Source organism: Bos indicus x Bos taurus, chromosome 15 (assembly GCF_003369695.1).
Source record: "Bos indicus x Bos taurus breed Angus x Brahman F1 hybrid chromosome 15, Bos_hybrid_MaternalHap_v2.0, whole genome shotgun sequence".
Taxonomy (NCBI): domain Eukaryota; kingdom Metazoa; phylum Chordata; class Mammalia; order Artiodactyla; family Bovidae; genus Bos; species Bos indicus x Bos taurus.
The window spans coordinates 71,131,032-71,152,561 of NC_040090.1; the positions used below are offsets into that span (position 1 = coordinate 71,131,032).

Genomic DNA, 21,530 nt, shown 5'->3' on the forward strand with positions numbered 1-21,530 from the left:
TTCACATATTGTTGAAGCCTAGTTTGAAGGATTTTGAGCATTACTTTGCTAGCATGTGAAATGAGTGCAGTAGTTTGAGCATTCTTTAGCATTTCCTTTCTTTGGGACTGGATTGAAAACTGACCTTTTCCAGTCCTGTGGTTACTGTCCTTTATTATGCCTATCTTTGCATAAAATGTTCCCTTGATATCTCTATCCTAGCCTGATAGTCTGACACATTATGCAATCTGATTTTCCTTTTACCACCTGTGAGTGGTACAGTGGTGACGAATCCACCTGCCAATGCAGGAGATACAGGAGACCTGATTCTATCCACGTTGGGCAGATCCCCCGGAGAAGGGAATGACTACCCACTTCAGTGTTCCTGCCTGAAAAACTCCATGGACAGAGGAGCCTGGCAAGCTACACTGTGAGTGAGTGAGTGAAGTCGCTCAGTCATGTCCAACTCTTTGAGACCCCGGGGACTGTAGCCTACCAGGCTTCTCCATCCAGGGGATTCTCCAGGCAAGAATACTGGGGTGGGTTACCATTTCCTTCTCCAGGGGATCTTCCCAACCCAGGAATTGAACCTGGGTCTCCTGCATTGGAGGCAGACACTTTAACCTCTGAGCCACCAGGGAAACCAACAGGAAGCTACACTGTAGCCCACCAGGTAAAAATTGCTAGTATATACTCAGGCTGGCTTGATCTGGGGGAAATTTTTCTTTCATAAGGATGTAGGTAGTCTCAGAAATGTGATCTTTATAATTTTCACTACTAAGTACCTTGAGTTCCAAATCACACACACACACAAAAGAAACAGTCTTTCTTTTTTCAATTTCTGGCTTCAGAACTACTCCGAAGGATAATATATTAAATTAGTCATTCAAATATTAATATACTTATGAAGTCTTATTTTTGGAAATACAGAAGATCTTTATAGGATTTTGTGCAATAGGACATAGAGTAATTATTGTCCTCTACCAGTGTGATTCAGAGAAAAAAAATCTGAATGTCTCAGAGTAATATTTTCATAGGTTATTCAGTTTTTTCAATGAAAAATTTTACTTTGCATTTTTCTTGATTATTATAAAAGTTGTACATATAGTACAATTATGCATCTACCAGTTACATGTGATTTATGTGTTTAAGAAAATGGGGGGGGGCATTTATTTAATTTGTTTGAAGCTCTATAACCAAGTACCAGAGACAGGTGGCTTATAAAGAGCAAAAATTTATTGCTCACAGTTCTGGAGCTAGAAGTCCTAGGTAGGGTGCCAGAATGGTCAAGTGAAGGCCCTCTTCTGGGCTGCAGACATTTTATTTCATCCTCACATAGAGGAAAGTGATAAAGAGCTCTGTGGAATGTATCTTATGAGCCCTAATGCCCCTCATGTAGCTCTACCCTTATGACATAAACACTTCCCAAAGGCCCCATTTGCTAATACCATCACCTTTGAGAGTTAGTGTTTCAGTATATGGATTTTGGGGAGATACTCACACTATAGTAAAGAATCAACTACCTGTGACTGAATTAAGTTATGTAAGGATTCCCTGGTCCGTTAGTGGTAAAGAACCCACCTGCCAATAAAGGAGACATAAGAGATATGGGTTTGATCCCTGTGTTGGGAAGATCCCCTAGAGTAGGAAATGGCAACCCACCCCAGTATTCTGGCCTGGAAAATTCCATGGACAGAGGAGCATAGAAGGCTACAATCCATGGAGTCACAGAGTTGGACACGACTGAAGTGACTCAGCATACACAGGCAAGTTGTGTGGGTAGAGAAATTTGCTTCCTGCTACTAATGGCTGTAAGTCAATTAGGAGCTGGCTAAAGGCAAAATTCATTTTTTTTTTTTTTCTGAGTGAGAGAGTTAAATGTTTTATTGTCATCACAATATCATCACCTGATAGTGGAGCAGGTAGTTCCTTTTTTTATCCCAGGTGATGATGTTAATAGTATAAACATCTTAATAGAACAATATAAACAAGTTAATAGTATAGTATCTGATGATGTTAATAGTGAAAAAGAAAGAAAAAGCCCATACGATTTTTTGAAAGGTTTACTTTTATGAAGTCCAGGTGGTCAACATGAATTTTGAAAAATATTTAATATTATTTTAGCTGAATTGGTTTGTCTTCATGCAATTTATCAATTTATATACAGATCAAAATGTAGAAACTACTTAAAGATGAGTCCTAATATCAATAACCACCATTCTTGTGTGCAAATGTTTTCATTGTTAAGAGTAAATTCTTTAATGCAGATTCACAGAAATAGGGCAACTGAATCAAAATATAGTACTTTAAGCATTTTTTTTCCCCATAAGACATAAGACTTTAACCTTAACTCAAATTACTGAGAGGTACATGTCATTACTTGTATCACCTTATCCTTACCTTTCTGGAATTTCCATGCAAAGAAAATCATAATAATTTTGGTAAAAGAATTTAATTGCTATTTTCATTTTCATTTCTTTTATTAAAAGTGATGTCAAGAATTTTCAGTGTTTTCCAGTAAGTGTTTCAATGTCTGATTACATAGTTTAGTAATTTAAAGTATTTATTTTAGCTTAATTCTTACATTTTACTATATATACAAACCTATTCAGTATTTGTATTTACACTAAAGTTTGTTCAAAATTGCACAGAGCATCAATGACCATCATTTTTGGAAAATTTCTTTAGTTATAAAGTTATGCCACACTCAAAAATAATTTGGGAATATATAACATAATAAAGACAAAATGAAAAAAAAATTTATCAAGAAAAAAAAAATTTCTCTTTCTGCTCTGTGCCTCAATTTCTTCAAGTGAATATAGATAAAAAATAGTATCTTACTCATATTGCTAGTATAAGAAATAAATAAGTTAGTGTTAGTACAGCAGTAAAATCATTGCATGTGTATATGTAGTTTGTGTCATTAAACCATACCTAAAACATACGCTTATATCTTGCTCTATAGTCGAACATCAAATCAACTCATTTAGGCATTCTTAACTATTTTCAAGATTATCATTATCATTTTTAAACTAAAACTGTCCTATTGGCACAGAAAGATGAACTCACCAGGTAGGTAGGTCCCCAATATACTACTGGAGAAGAGTGGAGAAATAGCTCCAGGAGGAAAGAAGAGGCCAAGTCAAAGCGAAAACAACTCCCAGTTGTGCATATATCTGGTGGTGGAAGTAAAGTCTGATGTTGTAAAGAATAATATCGCATAGGACCCTGCAATGTTAGGTCCATGACTCAAGGTAAATTGGAAGTGATAAAACAGGAGATTCAAGAGTGAACAAGGACATCAGTGAACTAAAGTGGACCAGAATGGGTGAATTTAAATTAGATGACCATTATAGCTACTACTGTGGACAAGAATCCCTTAGGAGAAATAAAGTAGCCCTCATAGTCAACAGAAGAGTCTGAAATGCAGTACTTGGGTACAATCTCAAAAACGACAGAATGATCTCTGTTCATGTCCAAGGCAAACCATTCAATATCACACTAATCCAAGTCTCTGCCCAACCACTAATGATGAAGAAGCTGCAGCGGAATAAATAAGTCTTCCATGAAGACCTACAAGAAGTTTTAGAACCAATACCAAAAAAAAAAAAAAAAAAAAGTAGTCTCCCTTTCATCATAGGGAACTGGAATGCAAAAGTAGGAAGTCAAGAGATATCTGGAGTAACAGGCAAGTCTGGCCTTGGATTACAAAATAAAGTAGGGCAAAGGCTAACAGAGTTTTGACAAGAGAATGCACTGCTCATAGCAAACAATCTCTTCCAACAACATGAGAGACAACTCTACACATGGACATCACCAGATGGCCAATACCAAAAACAGACTGATTGTATTCTTTGCAGCTGAAGATGGAAAAGCTCTATACAGTCATAAAAAACAAGACTGGAAGCAGACTGTGGCTCAGATCACGAACTCCTTATTGTAAAATTCAGACAAAATTAAATTGAAGAAAGTAGGAGAATCTGCTAGGCCTTTCAGATATGAGCTAAATCAAACCCCTTCTGATTATACAGTGGAAGTAACAAATAGATTCAAGGGATTAGATCTGATAGACAGCGTGTTTGAAGCACTAAGGACAGAGGTTCAAGATGCAGTGATCAAAACCATCCTTAAGAAAAAAAAATACAAAAAGGCAAAATGGTTGTCCAAGGAGGCCTTACAAATAGCTGAGAAAAGAAGAGAACCAAAAGGCAAAGAAGAAAAGGAAAGATATATCCATCTGAATGCAGAATTCCAAAGAATAGCAAGGAGAGATAAGAAATACTTCCTATGTGATCAATGCAAAGAAACAAAGGATAGAATGAGTAAGACTAGAGATCTCTTAAAGAAAATTAGAGATACCAAGGGAATATTTCATGGGCACAATAAAGGACAGAAATGATATGGAAATAAAAGAAGCAGAAGATATTAAGAAGAGGTGGCAAAAATACACAAGAACTATACAAGAAACCTCTTAATAACCCAGATAACCACGATGGTGTGATCACTCACTTAGAACTAGACATCCTGTAATATGAAGTCAAGTGGGCTTTAGGAAACATCACTATGAACAAAGCTAGTGGAGGTGACAGAAATCCAGTTGAGTTATTTCAAATCCTAAAAGATGATGCTGTGCAAGTGCTGCACTTGATATGCCTGTAAATTTGGAAAACTCAGCAGTAGACACAAGAGTGGAAAAAGTCAGTTTTTATTGCAATCTCAAAGAAAGGCAATGCCAAATAATGTCCCAACTACAATTGCACTCATTTCACATGCTTGCAAAGTAATGCTCAAAATACTCCTCACTAGGCTTCAAGAGGACGTGAACAAAGAATTTCCAGATGTTCAAGATGGATTTAGAAAAGGCAGAGGAATCAGAGATCAAATTGTCAACATCTATTGGATTAGAGAAAAAGCAAGAGAATTCAAGAAAAATACCTACTTCTGCTTTATTGGCTATGCTAAAGCCTTTGACATTGGGGATAACAACAAAATGTGGAAAATTCTCAAAAAGATGGGAATGCCAGACCACTTCACCTGCCTCCTGAGAAACCTGTATTTAGGACAAGAAGAAACAGAACTGTACATGGAACAATGGACTGGTTCAAAATTGGGAAAGGAGTATTTCTAGGCTGTATATTGTCATATTGTCACTCTGCTTACTTAGCTTCTAGGCAGAGCACTTCATGAAGAATGCAGGCTGCATGAAGCACAAGCTAGAATCAAGATTGCACAGAGAAATATCAATAACCTCAGATATGTAAGATGACACCACCTTTATGGCAGAAAGCTAAGAGGAACTAAAAAGTCTCCTGATGAAAAGTGAGAGAGAGTGAAAAAGTTGGCTTAATGCTCAATATTCAGAAAACAAAGATCATGGAACCTGATGCCATCACTTCATGGCAAATAGATGGGGAAACAATGGAAACAGTGAGAGTCTTTACTTTCTTGGGCTCCAAAATCACTGCAAATGATGACTGCAGCTATGAAATGAAAATATGCTTGCTCCTTCCAAGAAAAACTATGACAAACCTGACAGCATATTGAAAAGCAGAGACATTACTTTGTCAACAAAGGTCCATATAGTCAAAGCTGTGGTTTTTCCGGTAGTCATGTATGGATGTGAGAGTTAGACCATAAAGAAGGCAGAGCACAGAAGCGTTGATGCTTTTGAACTGTGGTGTTGGAGAAGACTCTTGAGAGTCCCTTGGACTGCAAGGAGATCAAACTAGTCCATCCTAAAAGAAACCAACTCTGAATATTCATTGGAAGGACAGATGCTGAAGCTCCAATACTTTCAGAGATTAGAGATCAGATCAGTCGCTCAGTCGTGTCCGACTCTCTGTGACCCCATGAATCGCAGCACGCCAGGCCTCCCTGTCCATCACCAACTCCCAGAGTTCACTGAGACTCACGTCCATCGAGTTAGCGATGCCATCCAGCTATCTCATCCTCTGTCGTCCCCTTCTCCTCCTGCCCCCAATCCCTCCCAGCATCAGAGTCTTTTCCAATGTGTCAGCTCTTCGCATGAGGTGGCCAAAATACTGGAGTTTCAGCGTTAGCATCATTCCTTCCAAAGAAATCCCAGGGCTGATCTTCAGAATGGACTGGTTGGATCTCCTTGCAGTCCAAGGGACTCTCAAGAGTCCAATACTTTAGCCACCTGATATGAAGAACTGACTCATTAGAAAAGACTCTGATGCTGGGAAAGATTGAAAGCAGAAGGTGAAGAGGATGACAGAGGATGAGATTTTTGGATGGTATCACAGATTTAATGGATATGCATTTGAGCAGGTTTCAGGAGATGGAGAAGGACAGGGAGGCCTGATGTGCTGAAGTCCATGGGGTCACAAAGACATGACTGAGTGACTGAATAACAACATTGGCAAAGGAAAACTAAGTTGCTACCAGCACATTTTTACATGTTAGTAAAATGTAAGCAGGCTTACTCCTTAGGCATTTATGAAAGTAGTTTTACAGATAGAAAATGATAATAGAAAAAGATCTGAAGCTTTAAAATAAAGGAAAACAGTAGAAAAGACAAAAAATCGTGGTAAATATACTAGATTCTTCTTCTCATCGTGGGTTTCTTAATCATATATGATGACTGAAGCAAATTTATAACATCTGTCATAATTGTCAATGTGGAATGTGAAGTCAAGTGGGCCTTAGGAAGCATCACTACGAACAAAGCTAGTGGAGGTGATGGAATTCCAATTGAGCTATTCCAAATCCTGAAAGATGATGCTGTGAAAGTGCTGCACTCAATATGCCAGCAAATTTGGAAGACTCAGCAGTGGCCACAGGACTGGAAATGGTCAGTTTTCATTCCAATCCCAAAGAAAGGAAATGCCAAAGAATGCTCAAACTACCGCACAACTGCACTCATCTCACACGCTAGTATAGTAATGCTCAAAATTCTCTAAGCCAGGCTTCAGCAATATGTGAACCATGAACTTCTTGATGTTCAAGCTGGTTTTAGAAAAGGCAGAGGAACCCGAGATCAAATTGCCAACATCCACTGGATCATAGAAAAAACAAGAGTTCCAGAAAAACATCTATTTCTGCTTTATTGACTATGCCAAAGCCTTTGACTGTGTGGATCACAATCAACTGTGGAAAATTCTTCAAGAGATGGGAATACCAGACCACCTGATCTGCCTCTTGAGAAATTTGTATGCAGGTCAGGAAGCAACAGTTAGAACTGGACATGGAAAAACAGACTGGTTCCAAATAGAAAAAGGAGTTAATCAAGGCTGTATATTGTCACCCTGTTTATTTAACTTATATGCAGAGTACATCGTGAGAAACGCTGGATTGGAAGAAACACAAGCTGGAATCAAGATTGCCGGGAGAAATATCAATCACCTCAGATATGCAGATGACATCACCCTTATGGCAGAAAGTGAAGAGGAACTCAAAAGCCTCTTGATGAAAGTGAAAGTGGAGAGTGAAAAAGTTGGCTTAAAGCTCAACATTCAGAAAATGAAGATCATGGCATCCGGTCCCACCACTTAATGGCAAATAGATGGGGAAACAGTGGAAACAGTGTCAGACTTTATTTTTCTGGGCTCCAAAATCACTACAGGTGGTTTGCAGCCATGAAGTTAAAAGACGCTTACTCCTTGGAGGGAAAGTTATGACCAACCTAGATAGCATATTAAAAAGCAGAGACATTACTTTGCCAACAAAGGTCCGTCTAATCAAGGCTATGGTTTTTCCTGTGGTCATGTATGGGTGTGAGAGTTGGACTGTGAAGAAGGCTGAGCACCAAAGAATTGATGCTTTTGAACTGTAGTGTTGGAGAAGACTCTTGAGAGTCCCTTGAACTGCAAGAAGATCCAACCAGTCCATTCTGAAGGAGATCAGCCCTGGGATTTCTTTGGAAGGAATGATGCTAAAGCTGAAACTCCATTCCTTTGCCACCTCATGTGAAGAGTTGACTCATTGGAAAAGACTCTGATGCTGGGAGGGATTGGGGGCAGGAGGAGAAGGGGACGACAGAGGATGAGATAGCTGGATGGCATCACTCACTCGATGGACATGAGTCTGAGTGAACTCTGGGAGTTGGTGATGGACAGGGAGGCCTGGCGTGCTGCAATTCATGGGGTTGCAGAGAGTCGGACATGACTGAGCGACTGATCTGATCTGATGAAGTAAACGTTCATATAAAAATAAAGGGAAACCTTTCTTAAAATGGAGTCAGGGTCACAAATGGAGAGCTCTCAAGCCCATATCACTCACTGTAGCCTACAAAACCATTAGGGATAATAATTATTTTAACTGATCTGTTTGTATAGAATTCTTTGTATAAAATTTTCTCAGTTTCAACTTCTTATGCCTGATTAAAAGAATGTTACTTCCTGCACAAAGGAGAACTTTGTTTTTTTTTAAAATGAAATTTTATCTCTTGTTTTCTGAAAAAAGAAGAGCTTTCCCTGCCCCAGCAAGAATGCACTAAACTCTGCTTGCAGCCAATAAGAAGCTGTCATAACCTTGAATGTATTCTCCAAAAAACTTTTTTTTTTTTTTAAAGCTCTCCCCAGTTTCCTCCTGAAGCCTAATAAAAGCTGACCTTCCCTTTGTGACTTTTGACTTTCCTATGATTCATCATAGCTTCCCTGTCCTGAATTCTTTGCAATTCCCAATAAACCCATTTTTCTGGCTTCAAAAGGATTATGTTGAAAAAATGAAGAGAATATAGGGACCTAGATAAAAGGAAGATTATAATATTTCACTTAAAATGGCAAAATATTAGCAACAATAGGCTTTGATAACTTATGTATGTATGTTGGATTTCCTAGGGCAACCAGTAAGAAAACTAACTGCTGCTGCTAAGTCGCTTCAGTCATGTCCAACTCTGTGTGACCCCATAGACGGCAGCCCACCAGGCTCCTCCATTCCTGGGATTCTACAGGCAAAAATACTGGAGTGGGTTGCCATTTCCTTCTCCAAAATACAGCGTAATCAAAGCAGAATTTATAAAAAAAAAGAAAAACTACTATCAAATTTTCAAGTAAATCAAGAAATGACAAGAAGGTTAAAATAGAGGCAAAAAATAGAAAAACAAATAGAAAAATAATAGAATTGTAGCCTTAAGCCCTAAACATCAGTAATCACCAGCTAAAAGACACAAATTTGTGGATTTGATGAAAGAAAATAAAATAACTATATGTTGTTTATAGGAAACTCTTTACAAACACAATATAAAACATAAAAGTAAAGAGCAGAAATATATATATTATGGTAATATTAACTAAAAAGCATTATATATGTTAATATGAAATAGTGTAGAGTTTAAAACAAAGAAAATCACATTAAATAATAAAAGGGATTATTACATAATGGTAAATGGATCATCATGTCATGATTCTTTATGCAAATTTCATAGTAAGAAAAGGGTCAATTCTTCAAGAAATCAGTGATTCTAAGTGTACATATGTGAAAAAACAAAGCTGCAAAATAGATAAAGGCTGATGGGGTGAAGAGAAAAAGAACATAGAAATGCACAGTTTTAGCTGACATTTCAAAACACCACTTGATAAAACTAATAGATATAAAAACAAGAAAAATATCAAATAATTGAATAAAACCATCAATCAATAGCATCTACTTGACATTTATAGAACAACTCAACAAACTATAGCATAATACATATTTTATTAAAATGTTCATGGAATATTTACTAAGATTGAACATATCTTGGGCCACAAAACAAACTTCAACATGTTTAACAGATCTGAATTTATTTTCATGTGTTATGTCTAAGCATAATGGAATTAAACTAGAAAACAATAACCTAAAAACAACCTCAAAATCCCCAAACACTTGGAAATTAAACTGCTCATTTCTAAACAATCTATGCCTCAAACAGCAAGTCTCCAGAAAACAGAAATATACATATAATTTAAAGATATTGAAACAAATATATATTAGAATATGGAGGATGTACTTAAAACAGTCTTGATAGGAAAATATATAACACAAAATGCTTATTAAAGATGGAAAGGGCTCAAATTATCTAAATTCCTATAAAAAATATTTAAAGTTCAAATACACCAAAAGAGAGGGAAAAAAAAGAAATAAGAAAAATAAGAAAATCTAATTCAACTGAAAGCATGGAAACAATAAAGAAAATCAATGGAACAAAATTTTGTTTTTGAAAAACACCTCAATAAAATGGATCACCTGCAGCAAAACTTAAAGATATAAATTCCAATATGAGAAGTAAAATATAAGATATCATTATAGGTGCTGCAGACATTAAAAGAATAATAAGGGAATATTATGAACAGCTTTACAGTGATAAATTTCAAAATGTTGAAGAATTGGATAATTTCTTCAAAACAACACATTACTAAAACTCAATCAAGATGAAATAGATAACCTGAAGAGCCCTATAACAATCAAATGAATTAAATTTGCTATTTAAAATTTACATTCCCCCCCCCCCCCCATTCACACACATGTATATCCTTAGGCCTAGACTTCCTCACTGAAAATTTTTACCAAAGTGCTAGTAAAGAAGAATTAATTTCAATTTTATACACTCTTTTTCAGTGGATAGAAGAGCAGAGATTAGTTCTGACTTTATTTTATGAAGCCAGTGTTAGCCTGATACTCAAACTAAACAAAGATAGTATCCAAAAGAGAGAGAAAAAAAAAGACAAAATTATAATTATAGAAATAGAGGGGAATTATCTTAACTTGATAATGTATCTACAAACAATACAAAACACTCTATAGAAAGCGTCATCTTTAATGGTTAAAGATTGAATTCTTTCTACTACTAGGAAAAAGGCAAAGATATCTAGTTACTACCTCACTCGTGGAATTCAACCTAGCCATATAAATTCTAGCTATTTCAAAGAGAAACAAGCAAAAAAAAAAAAACAACAAAAAAAGAATATCGACCTCAATTTCACACAGTGCACAAACATTAACTCAAAATAGATCATGCAGTTAAATATAGAATATTAACCTATGAAACTTTTATAAGAAAACTATGAAAAAAAATTGGGGATTTGGGCTAGCAAGTTTGATGACTTGAATACCAAAATCATGATCCAAAAATGAAAAGTTATATGTAAATTTGTCCCATCAAAAGTAAAAGTTTTGCCCTGATAAAGAATGAAGAATGATGAAGATGAAGACAATGAAGAAGATGAAAAGACCAGCTACAATTTGAGAGAAAAACTTGCATACCACAACCTGATAAATGATTGTGTTGCAGATACCTAAAACCCCTCAAATCTCAACAGATGAAAAGAAAAAAAATCCAATTAGAAATTTAGTAAAAGATATAAACATACATTTCACAGAGGAGGATATCATGAAAATAAGCATGTTAAAAGCTATTCCACATCACTAGCCCTTGTGTGTGTGTGTTTAGTTATGTCTGACTGTTTGCAACCCTGTGGGTTGTAGCCCAACTGCCAGGCTCTTCTGTCCGTGGAATTTTCCAGGCAAGAATACTGGAGGGGGTTGCTATTTCCTATGCCAGGGTATCTTCCCAACCTAGGGATTGAAACCACGGATTTTGCATCTCCTGCATTGGCAGGTGAGTTCCTTACAACTGCACCACCTGGGAAGCCCTTAGGGAAATAAAAATTAAAACCATAATGAGAGATATCACAACTTAACTATCAGAGTGGCTTAAAAAAAATAGTGATAATATCAAATATATTGGAGAAAATGCAGAGAAACTAGATCACTTATACATTGCATGGGGATGTAGAATTAACATTCTATCATAAAACTAAGCATGCAATTACTATGTAATCATGTAATTGCATTCTCAGGCAATTTATTTCAGATAAATGAAAATTTATGCTTATACAAACACCTGCACATGAATGTTCATAATTGCCTTATCTGTGATATTCCCAAATTAGAAGCAACCCAGAAGTTCTTCAATGAGTAAAATTTTAAATACTTCAAATTAGTAAAATTTTGTATTCCATTGTGTGAATGATTCATTCACACAATGGAATACAAGTAAAAAAAAAGAAGCAAATCAGTGATACACTCAACAACTTCAGGAATGACCATCATAACACCACAGAACTGAGACATCAGAGAAGCTAATCTTTTTATCCCTATCAGGAAGGTAGAGAATCAGAAGGCTGACACTAGAAATACTGAAATGAAAAGCTGTATAATTAAGATTCCAAGTTAGGATAATAGTTACTGGTAGCCATTACTTCAACTTCCTGATCACTGGAAAGGGGAGTCTGGTTGCCACTGAAACCCAGTTCTTTTTGATATCACAAAGCTGGTGACCAGACAAGGAAACAATGACTCAAGTTGCCATTGCTACTGTGACCATCTTTTGATGCTCATAAAATTAGCAGTGGCATCTCCTCAATCTTGTCTGTCATTGGAGTATAAGAAAAAGCATTAAAAAAAAAAAAAAAAAAAAAGCCTCTATTCATTTCAATCTCCCAAGTATTGCTTAAGAGCAACCAATTGGCAGAAATATTTATATTAAACATTTATGACTGAACAATGTACTAAATAATGTAGGGATGATGAAGACGAAGATATTTTTTCCTTGTAGTAATTATTTAACTGAATAGAAAATAAAAACATATTTCATTAAAATATAATTTGGAGGAAGAATAAAAGAAACATATCTGTTTAGCTGATCTGCATTTTGAGGTTGCTTTTAAATTTGTTAATTAATATTGATAGTGTGAGGCATGTTCAAGAACAAAGAGTATTTTTTTATGTCTTATTTTCTGTTTATTTGACATGGAAGTAATCATAATAATCATTTAATGGATTGTGAAGGGTATATATAGGCTATAAAGATATGGTTTTAATGTTTCCTTGCCCCACAACTTCAAATGGAACTTAGTATTCATAGAGAAGTTGGGTAAATGTAACACATAGGTCAAGCTCCTTATATGTAGAAAAATACATGTCATTTTGTGAATTCATACTTGTGTCCAAAAGTTTAAAGTGTTTAAATCAGTAACAACTGTTTAAAAGCATACATAATGCTAAGAAATATTTGAGTTGGTTATTCTGTGGTTTTATTTGACCTGAATTAATAAAATGTTTGAGTTGCATTAATTAGCTTCTTTCCACAGGACTGGAAAAAGTCAATCAGCATCCCAATACCCAAGAAGGGAAGTACTAAAGAATGTTCAAACCATTGGATAATTGCACTCATCTTCCATGCTAGTAAGGTCATGTTTCGAATCTTACATGCCAGGCTCCAGCATTATTGGAACCAAGAACTTTCTGATGTTCAAGCTGGATTTAGAAAGGCAGAGGGACCAGAGATCAAATTGCCAGCATTTGGTGGATCATAGAGAAAACAAGGGGATTCCAGAAAAACATCTATCTCTGTTTGATCGACTACACTAAAACCTTGACTGTGTGGATCATAACAAACTGTGGAAAGCTCTTAAAGAGATGGGAATACCAGGCCATCTTACATGTCTCCTGAGAAACCTGTAAGTAGGTAGGTCAAGAAACCTGAACCTTGTATGGAGCAACTGATTGGTTCAAGATTGAAAAATGGGTACAACAGGGCTCTCTGTTGTCCTGTTTGTTTAACTTATATGCTGAACACATCATGAGAAATGCTGGCTGGATGAGTTACAAGATGGAATCAAGATAGGCAGGAGAAAGATCAATAACCTCAGATATGTGGATGATACCACTCAAATGGCAGAAAGCAAACAGGAACTAAAGAAACCTTTTGATGGGGGTGAAAGAGGAGAATGAAGAGACAGCTTAAAACTAAATATTAAAAATCAAAGTTCATGGCATCCAGCCCCATTATTTCATGGCAAATAGAAGGGGAAAATGTGGAAGTAGTGATTCCTCTAAAATCACTGCATATGTTGATTGAAGCCATGAAATCAGAAGATGATTGCCTCTTGGCAGGAAATCTGTGATAAACCTAGACAGTGTGTTGAAAAGCAGAGACATTACTCTGCCAATAAAGGTCTATATAGTCAAGGCTATGGTCTTCCCAGTGGTCACATATTGAGAGAGTTAGTTCCTAGGAAGGTTGATAAGGAGTCTAGGGATCCCCAAGGAGAGAGGGGTCTGAAATTCTCAAGGAGGAAGAAAGGACAAACTGTTTTTCCTTCTCTACATTCCTTAGGATTATATAACAATAATGTATCCTGCCTGAGGACAGTCTCTGGATTAAACCTTCTGGCTAATTCTGTTATCTTAAAATGTAAATTATGGGAGTAGGTCTGGTGAGGCCTTTACAACCTCCAGACATTCTTTGGATTATATAACTTCATTGTTAACACTAGCAAGCAGGTACTCTTTCTGCCCCCTTCTGATGCCTATGTCAGAAGCTTTCTCTATCTCCTTAACACTTTAATAAAACTTTATTACACAAAAGCTCTGAGCGATCAAGCGATCAAAGCTTCGTCTTTGGCCCCGGATTGAATTCTTCTCCTCCGGGGGCCAAGAATCCCGGTGTCTTCGCATGATTCAACAACAACCTTTCATCTTGGGGGCTCGTCTGGGATCCTTCAGGACAAGGTAAGGATGCTTGGAGCTTTAGTTCTTTGTTCTCTTAGCGAACACGTTTTCTGCTGTGCTTTACTAACTCTATCATGTACTTGTGTGAATGAATGGCATGTCCTGCGTGAAGCAAGTAAGGAGCCCTGCTCTGTGGTTCCACAGTGATTTCATACGGCTTATGGCAGAAACCTGTCGGGGCGTTATACCGACCTGCCAATGCCAAGAGGCACCCAATGTCTCCTTTGGGAACCGACCAGAAATGGGCAAAGCGTGTGGACTGAACTCTCCTTTCTCAGTCAAACTTTTCAGTCTCTTTGACCATTTCAGAACTCCTTGGGAATTAGAAGTACTAACCTAGTCTATCGGGTCATAGACTTTCAAGGGACTTGTGATCTATACTGTTATTGTGTACTGTGGCTTCGGTCCCAAACTTGGATTGGTAGTCAAGAAAGCGCCTAGCCTCACTAGGAATCTGAAGTTCAGAAGCTAGATGAAGCTCTAGCTCCAAGAACATCTCTGAGGTAAAGGGTTACTCAGATTGGGACTGCAATGGTTTTTTTTTTCCTTTGGTAACGCCAGCTCTTAGCAACCCCAAGAAGGAAGCCCACCAGGCTCCCCCGTCCTTGGGATTCTCCAGGCAAGAACACTGGAGTGGGTTACCATTTCCTTCTCCAATGAATGAAAGTGAAAAGTGAAAGGGAAGTCTCTCAGTCGTGTCCGACTCCCAGCGACCCCATGGACTACAGCCCACCAGGCTCCTCCATCCATGGGATTCTCCAGGCAAGAGTACTGGAGTGAGGTGCCATTGCCTTTTCTGCTTAGTGGATCAGAGGAGGCTATTATACTGGTGTGGTGAAGCTTGGAAAGAACTTCTCAGTTTTATGTTCGTGTCGGTCTTATTGTGGCCAGGAAATGCTCAGGGTCGTGCACAGGCACTCAGGTGACGAATGTTTCCCCTAGTAGTCTTAGCTTGGGAGGCATTCCGGAAGGTTACTCTAATTCACCCCAGGTGACATCAGAGGCAAGCAAAGTTAAAGGTGAAGAGCTGAACATCAAGTAGGGATGCTATCAAGTCTACCCCTGGTACATCCCCACCCCATTTCGGTGGTAGAACCAGGAGGGACACGGACTGCACCTGCGTTGGTAAGGGACAGACTAAGTTCGACCAGGAAGGAAAAGCTTTTTGTGTAACGTCTGTCTATACCCCCATCTAGAGCAGGGAGGGATGCCTCCGGTAGAAAAATGGTGCTGGTCGCTTTTTTTCTCTCTTACAGATGGGAGCTAACAATTCCAGCCTCACTCCTTTGAACTGTATCCTGAAAAACTGGGATAGATTTGATCTCCAGGGCTTAAAGAAAACACACCTGGTCTTCCTATGTGATACCGCATGTCCATGGTATCCACTGAAGGACTGCAAATGGGGGCCAGTTGGAGGGTGTCCTAAGTATAATCAGATCAGATCAGTTGCTCAGTCGTGTCCGACTCTCTGCAACCCCATGAATCGCAGCACACCAGGCCTCCCTGTCCATCACCAACTCCTGGAGTTCACTCAGACTCATGTCCATCGAGGCAGTGATGCTATCCAGCCATCTCATCCTCTGTCATCCCCTTCTCTTCCTGCCCCCAATCCCTCCCAGCATCAGAGTCTTTTCCAATGAGTCAACTCTTCCCATGAGGTGGCCAAAGTACTGGAGTTTCAGCTTTAGCATCATTCCTTCCAAAACAATCCCAGGACTGATCTCCTTCAGAATGGACTGGTTGGATCTCCTTGCAGTCCAAGGGACTCTCAAGAGTCTTCTCCAACACCACAGTTCAAAAGCATCAATTCTTTGGTGCTCAGCCTTCTTCATAGTCCAACTCTCACATACAAACATGACCACAGGAAAAACCATAGCCTTGACTAGATGAACCTTTGTTGGCAAAGTAATGTCTCTACTTTTGAATATGCTATCTAGGTTGGTCGTAACTTTCCCTCCAAGGAGTAAGCGTCTTTTAATTTCATGGCTGCAGTCACCATCTGTAGTGATTTTGGAGCCCAGAAAAATAAAGTCTGACACTGTTTCCACTGTTTCCCCATCTATTTGCCATGAAGTGGTCGGACCGGATGCCATGATCTTCATTTTCTGAATGTTGAGCTTTAAGCCAACTTTTTCACTCTCCACTTTCACTTCCATCAAGAGGCTTTTGAGTTCCTCTTCATTTTCTGCCATAAGGGTGGTGTCATCTGCATATCTGAGGTGATTGATATTTCTCCCGGCAATCTTGATTCCAGCTTGTGTTTCTTCCAGTCCAGCGTTTCTCATGATGTACTCTGCATATAAGTTAAATAAACAGTGTGACAATATACAGCCTTGACAAACTCCTTTTCCTATTTGGAACCAGTCTGTTGTTCCATGTCCAGTTCTAACTGTTGCTTCCTGAACTGCATACAAATTTCTCAAGAGGCAGATCAGGTGGTCTGGTATTCCCATCTCTTGAAGAATTTTCCACAGTTGATTGTGATCCACACAGTCAAAGGCTTTGGCATAGTCAATAAAGCAGGTATAGATGTTTTTCTGGAACTCTCTTGCTTTTTCTATGATCCAGTGGATGTTGGCAATTTGATCTCGGGTTCCTCTGCCTTTTCTAAAACCAGCTTGAACATCAAGAAGTTCATGGTTCACATATTGCTGAAGCCTGGCTTGGAGAATTTTGAGCATTACTTTGCTAGCGTGTAAGATGAGTGCAATTGTGCAGTAGTTTGAGCATTCTTTGGCATTGCCTTTCTTTGGGATTGGAACGAAAACTGACCATTTCCAGTCCTGTGGCCACTGCTGAGTCTTCCAAATTTGCTGGCATATTGAGTGCAGCACTTTCACAGCATCATCTTTCAGGAATTGGAATAGCTGAACTGGAATTCCATCACTTCCACTAGCTTTTGTTCGTAGTGATGCTTCCTAAGGCCCACTTGACTTCACATTCCAGGATGTCTGGCTCTAGGTCAGTGATCACACCATTGTGATTATCTCGGTCGTGAAGATCTTCTTTTTTTTTTTTTTTTTTACAGTTCTGTGTATTCTTGCCACCTCTTCTTAGTATCTTCTGCTTCTGTTAGATCCATATCATTTCTGTCCTTTATCGAGCTCATCTTTGCATGAAATGTTCCTTTGGTATCTCTGATTTTCTTGAAGAGATCCCTAGTCTTTCCCATTCTGTTGTTTTCCTCTGTTTCTTTGCATTGATCACTGAAGAAGGCTTTCTTATCTTTTCTTGCTATTCTTTGGAACTCTGCATTCAGATGTTTATATCTTTCCTTTTCTCCTTTGCTTTTTGCTTCTCTTCTTTTCACAGCTATTTGTAAGGCCTCCCCAGACAGCCATTTTGCTTTTTTGCATTTCTATTCCATGGGAATGGTCTTGAGCCCTGTCTCCTGTACAATGTCACGAACCTCATTCCATAGTTCATCAGGCACTCTATCTATCAGATATAGGCCCTTAAATCTATTTCTCACTTCCACTGTATAATCATCAGGGATTTGATTTAGGTCATACCTGAATGGTCTAGTGGTTTTCTCTACTTTCTTCAATTTAAGTCTGATTTTGGCAATAAGGAGTTCATGGTCTGAGCCACAGTCAGCTCCTGGTCTTGTTTTTGCTGACTGTATAGAGCTTCTCCATCTTTGGCTGCAAAGAATATAATCAATCTGATTTCGGTGTTGACCATCTGGTGATGTCCATGTATAGAGTCTTCTCTTGTGTTGTTGGAAGAGGGTGTTTGTTATTACCAGTGCATTTTCTTGGCAAAAGTCTATTAGTCTTCGCCCTGCTTCATTCCGTATTCCAAGGCCAAATTTGCCTGTTACTCCAGGTGTTTCTGGACTGCCTACTTTTGCATTCCACTCCCCTATAATTTTCATTATAATTTTCATGTCCTTTTCAGGACATCTTTTTTGGGTGTTAGTTCTAAAAGGTCTTGTAGGTCTTCATAGAACCATTCAACTTCAGCTTCTTCAGCGTTACTGGTTGGGGCATAGACTTGGATTACTGTGATATTGAATGGTTTTCTTTGGAAATGAACAGAGATCATTCTGTCGTTTTTGAGATTGCATCCAAGTACTGCATTTCGGACTCTTTTGTTGACCATAATGGTCACTCTATTTCTTCTGAGGGGTTCCTGCCCACAGTAGTAGATATAATGGTCATCTGAGTTAAATTCACCCATTCCAGTCCATTTCAGTTCGCTGATTCCTAGAATGTCGACATTCACTCTTGCCATCTCTTGTTTGACCACTTCCAATCTGCCTTGATTCATGGACCTGACATTCCAGGGCCTGTGCAGTATTGGTCTTTACAGCATCGGACCTTGCTTCTGTCACCAGTCACATCCACAGCTGGGTGTTGTTTTTGCTTTGGCTCCATCCCTTCATTCTTTCTGGAGTTATTTCTCCACTGATCTCCAGTAGCATATTGAGAACCTACTGACCTGGGGAGTTTCTCTTTCAGTATCCTATCATTTTGCCTTTTCATACTGTTCATGGGGTTCTCAAGGCAAGAATACTGAAGTGGTTTGCCATTCCCTTCTCCAGTGGACCACATTCTGTCAAATCTCTCCACCATGACCCGCCCGTCTTGGGTTGCCCCATGGGCATGGCTTAGTTTCACTGAGTTAGACAAGGCTGTGGTCCTAGTGTGATTAGACTGACTAGTTTTCTGTGAGTATGGTTTCAGTGTGTTTGCCCTCTGATACCCTCTTGCAACACCTACCGTCTTACTTGGGTTTCTCTTACCTTGGACGAGGGGTATCTCCTCACCGCCGCCCTTCCTGACCTTCCTTAAGTATAATACTGTTCTACAGTTACTGGTTTTGTAAGGAACAAGGGAAATGGGTAGAAGTAGCATATGTGTTTCCCTTTTTCTCTCTGCGAAATATGCTGGACTTATGTCCTAAGGGTATAGATTTGGGCATGAAACCTTCAGCTCCCTCCTGTCCTCTTACTTTGCCCCGGTACCTGGAAATCCAAACTGAGATTCAAACTGCCCACATGGAGGTCCAAACAATTCCTGTCTTAGTACGACCTCAGACTACTCTGGTTTCAGTAGAAACTCAGACCATCAAAGTAAGATATGAGATGGAGGACAGGAGACAAAGAGAAGAGGAAAAACAGGTTTCTCCAAGCTATCCCTGGGATCATATGCACAGAGCAGCCAGAGAGACTGAGGAACAGCCACACAAGCTGTTGCCTCTTTATGAAACACCCACTGGGAGAAATAATCAGTCGGTGAGAGTTAATAAGCCTTTTTCTTATCAAGAAATACAAAGAATCAAGGAAGATCTGGAAGACTATTTAGAGGACCCAGAAAAATATATTAGAGCTTTTAAAGGTGTTACTCTGCTTTATGACCTCACTTGGAAGGATGTGATGTATATCTTTGGGACAAACGTTGACTCCTGAGTCAAAGATTCGAGTTTTGGGAAAAGCGGTTGCTTATGGAGATGAATGGCTTGGTAATGAATCAGTAGGGAAGAGGGAGAACGAGATAGCGGCCCTCCCCACTGGGAATCAGGCAGTCCCAACTATAGAACCAGACTGGGACTACAACACAGCTAAAGGAAGATGGGATCAGAGTCATTTTTTTAGATGTATTCTTGAAGGAATTTACCAGGAGCTTCCTTCTTGAAGGACTTAGGCAGGCGCGTTCTAAGCCTTTAAACTATGCCAATTTGGAAGAGAAGGAAGCTCCTGGTAAATTCCTAGATAGACTGAGAGAAGGCCTTCGCAGATTCACTGAGACTGATCCCGAAAGTGAAGAGGGAAAAGTGATCTTAAAGAATAGATTTCTCACTCAGTCGGCTCCAGATATCCTCTGTAAGCTATTAAAACAGGCGTATGGACCAAATCAGTCTTTAGATACTCTGTTACAACTGGCTCAGACAGTCTATTATGGTAGGGAATATGAGGAAAAGAAAGAAAGGCAAAAAAAGACAAAGGAAAAGGCAGAAGCCTTCACCATGGCTATGGAAAACATTCTTAAACAGCCTGAGAAAAATGCCCAGAGGGGCCCAGGTGAAAAGGGATGGGCTTGCTATTACTGTGGAAAGGAGGGGCACCTCAAGCGGGATTGCCCTCAGGCATCTAAGCCGCCCCTGGCTCCATGTCCTGTCTGCAAAGGACCACACTGGAAGAGAGACTGCCCCCAGAGGCATAGGTCTCCAGGGTCAGACTCTCAAGACAATTAGGACTGAAGGTGCCCGGGGGTCCCAAACAAGCTCCTGTCCTAATTACACCTGAGGAGCCCCGGGTATTAATAATTGTGGGGGGGCATTCAGAGAAGGCAATGGCACCCCACTCCAGTACTCTTGCCTGGAAAATCCCGTGGACGGAGTGGCCTGGTGGGCTGCAGTCCATGGGGTCGCTGAGGGTCAGACACGACTGAGCGACTTCACTTTTCACTTTCATGCATTGGAGAAGGAAACGGCAACCCACTCCAGTGATCTTGCCTGGAGAATCCCAGGGACCGGGGAGCCTGGTGGGCTGCCGTCTATGGGGTCACACAGAGTTGGACATGACTGAAGTGACTTGGCATAGCATTCCGTCGATTTCCTTTTAGATACTAGGGCAACTTATTCTGTGCTTACTGAAGCCCCTGGCCCACTTTCTTCCCGATCCGCTTCCATATGGGACTTTCTGGACGAGCCAAAAGGTATTATTTCAGTTATTCTTTATCTTGCAACTGGGATTCTGTGCTGTTTTCACACGAGTTTCTGATCGTGCCAGAATCTCCCTCACCCTTCTTGGGAAGGGATATACTGAGCAAGGTCCATGCCTCTGTTTTCATGAATATGGAGCCCTCCCTTTCTCTCCCTTTAGTTGAACAAAATGTAAATCCTAGAGTATGGGCTGATGGAAAATCTGTGGGTCGAGCACAAAATGCTATTCCTGTAGTTATTAAGCTCAAAGACCCACACGTATTTCCACATAAGAAGCAGTATCCACTGAAACCTGAAGTTAAGGAAGGGTTAAAACCCATCATGGAAAATTTAAAGGAGCAGGGACTATTAATTCCCTGTAACAGTCC

The 21,530-nt window shown here is 39.2% G+C and overlaps 1 non-coding gene across 1 annotated transcript; it reads right to left on the reverse strand.

Annotated features, from left to right (window-relative positions):
• Positions 1–548: 548 nt before the first annotated feature.
• On the reverse strand, positions 549–620 carry TRNAW-CCA. The gene has a single exon. It is a non-coding gene; the product is annotated as a tRNA-Trp (tRNA).
• Positions 621–21,530: the final 20,910 nt, after the last annotated feature.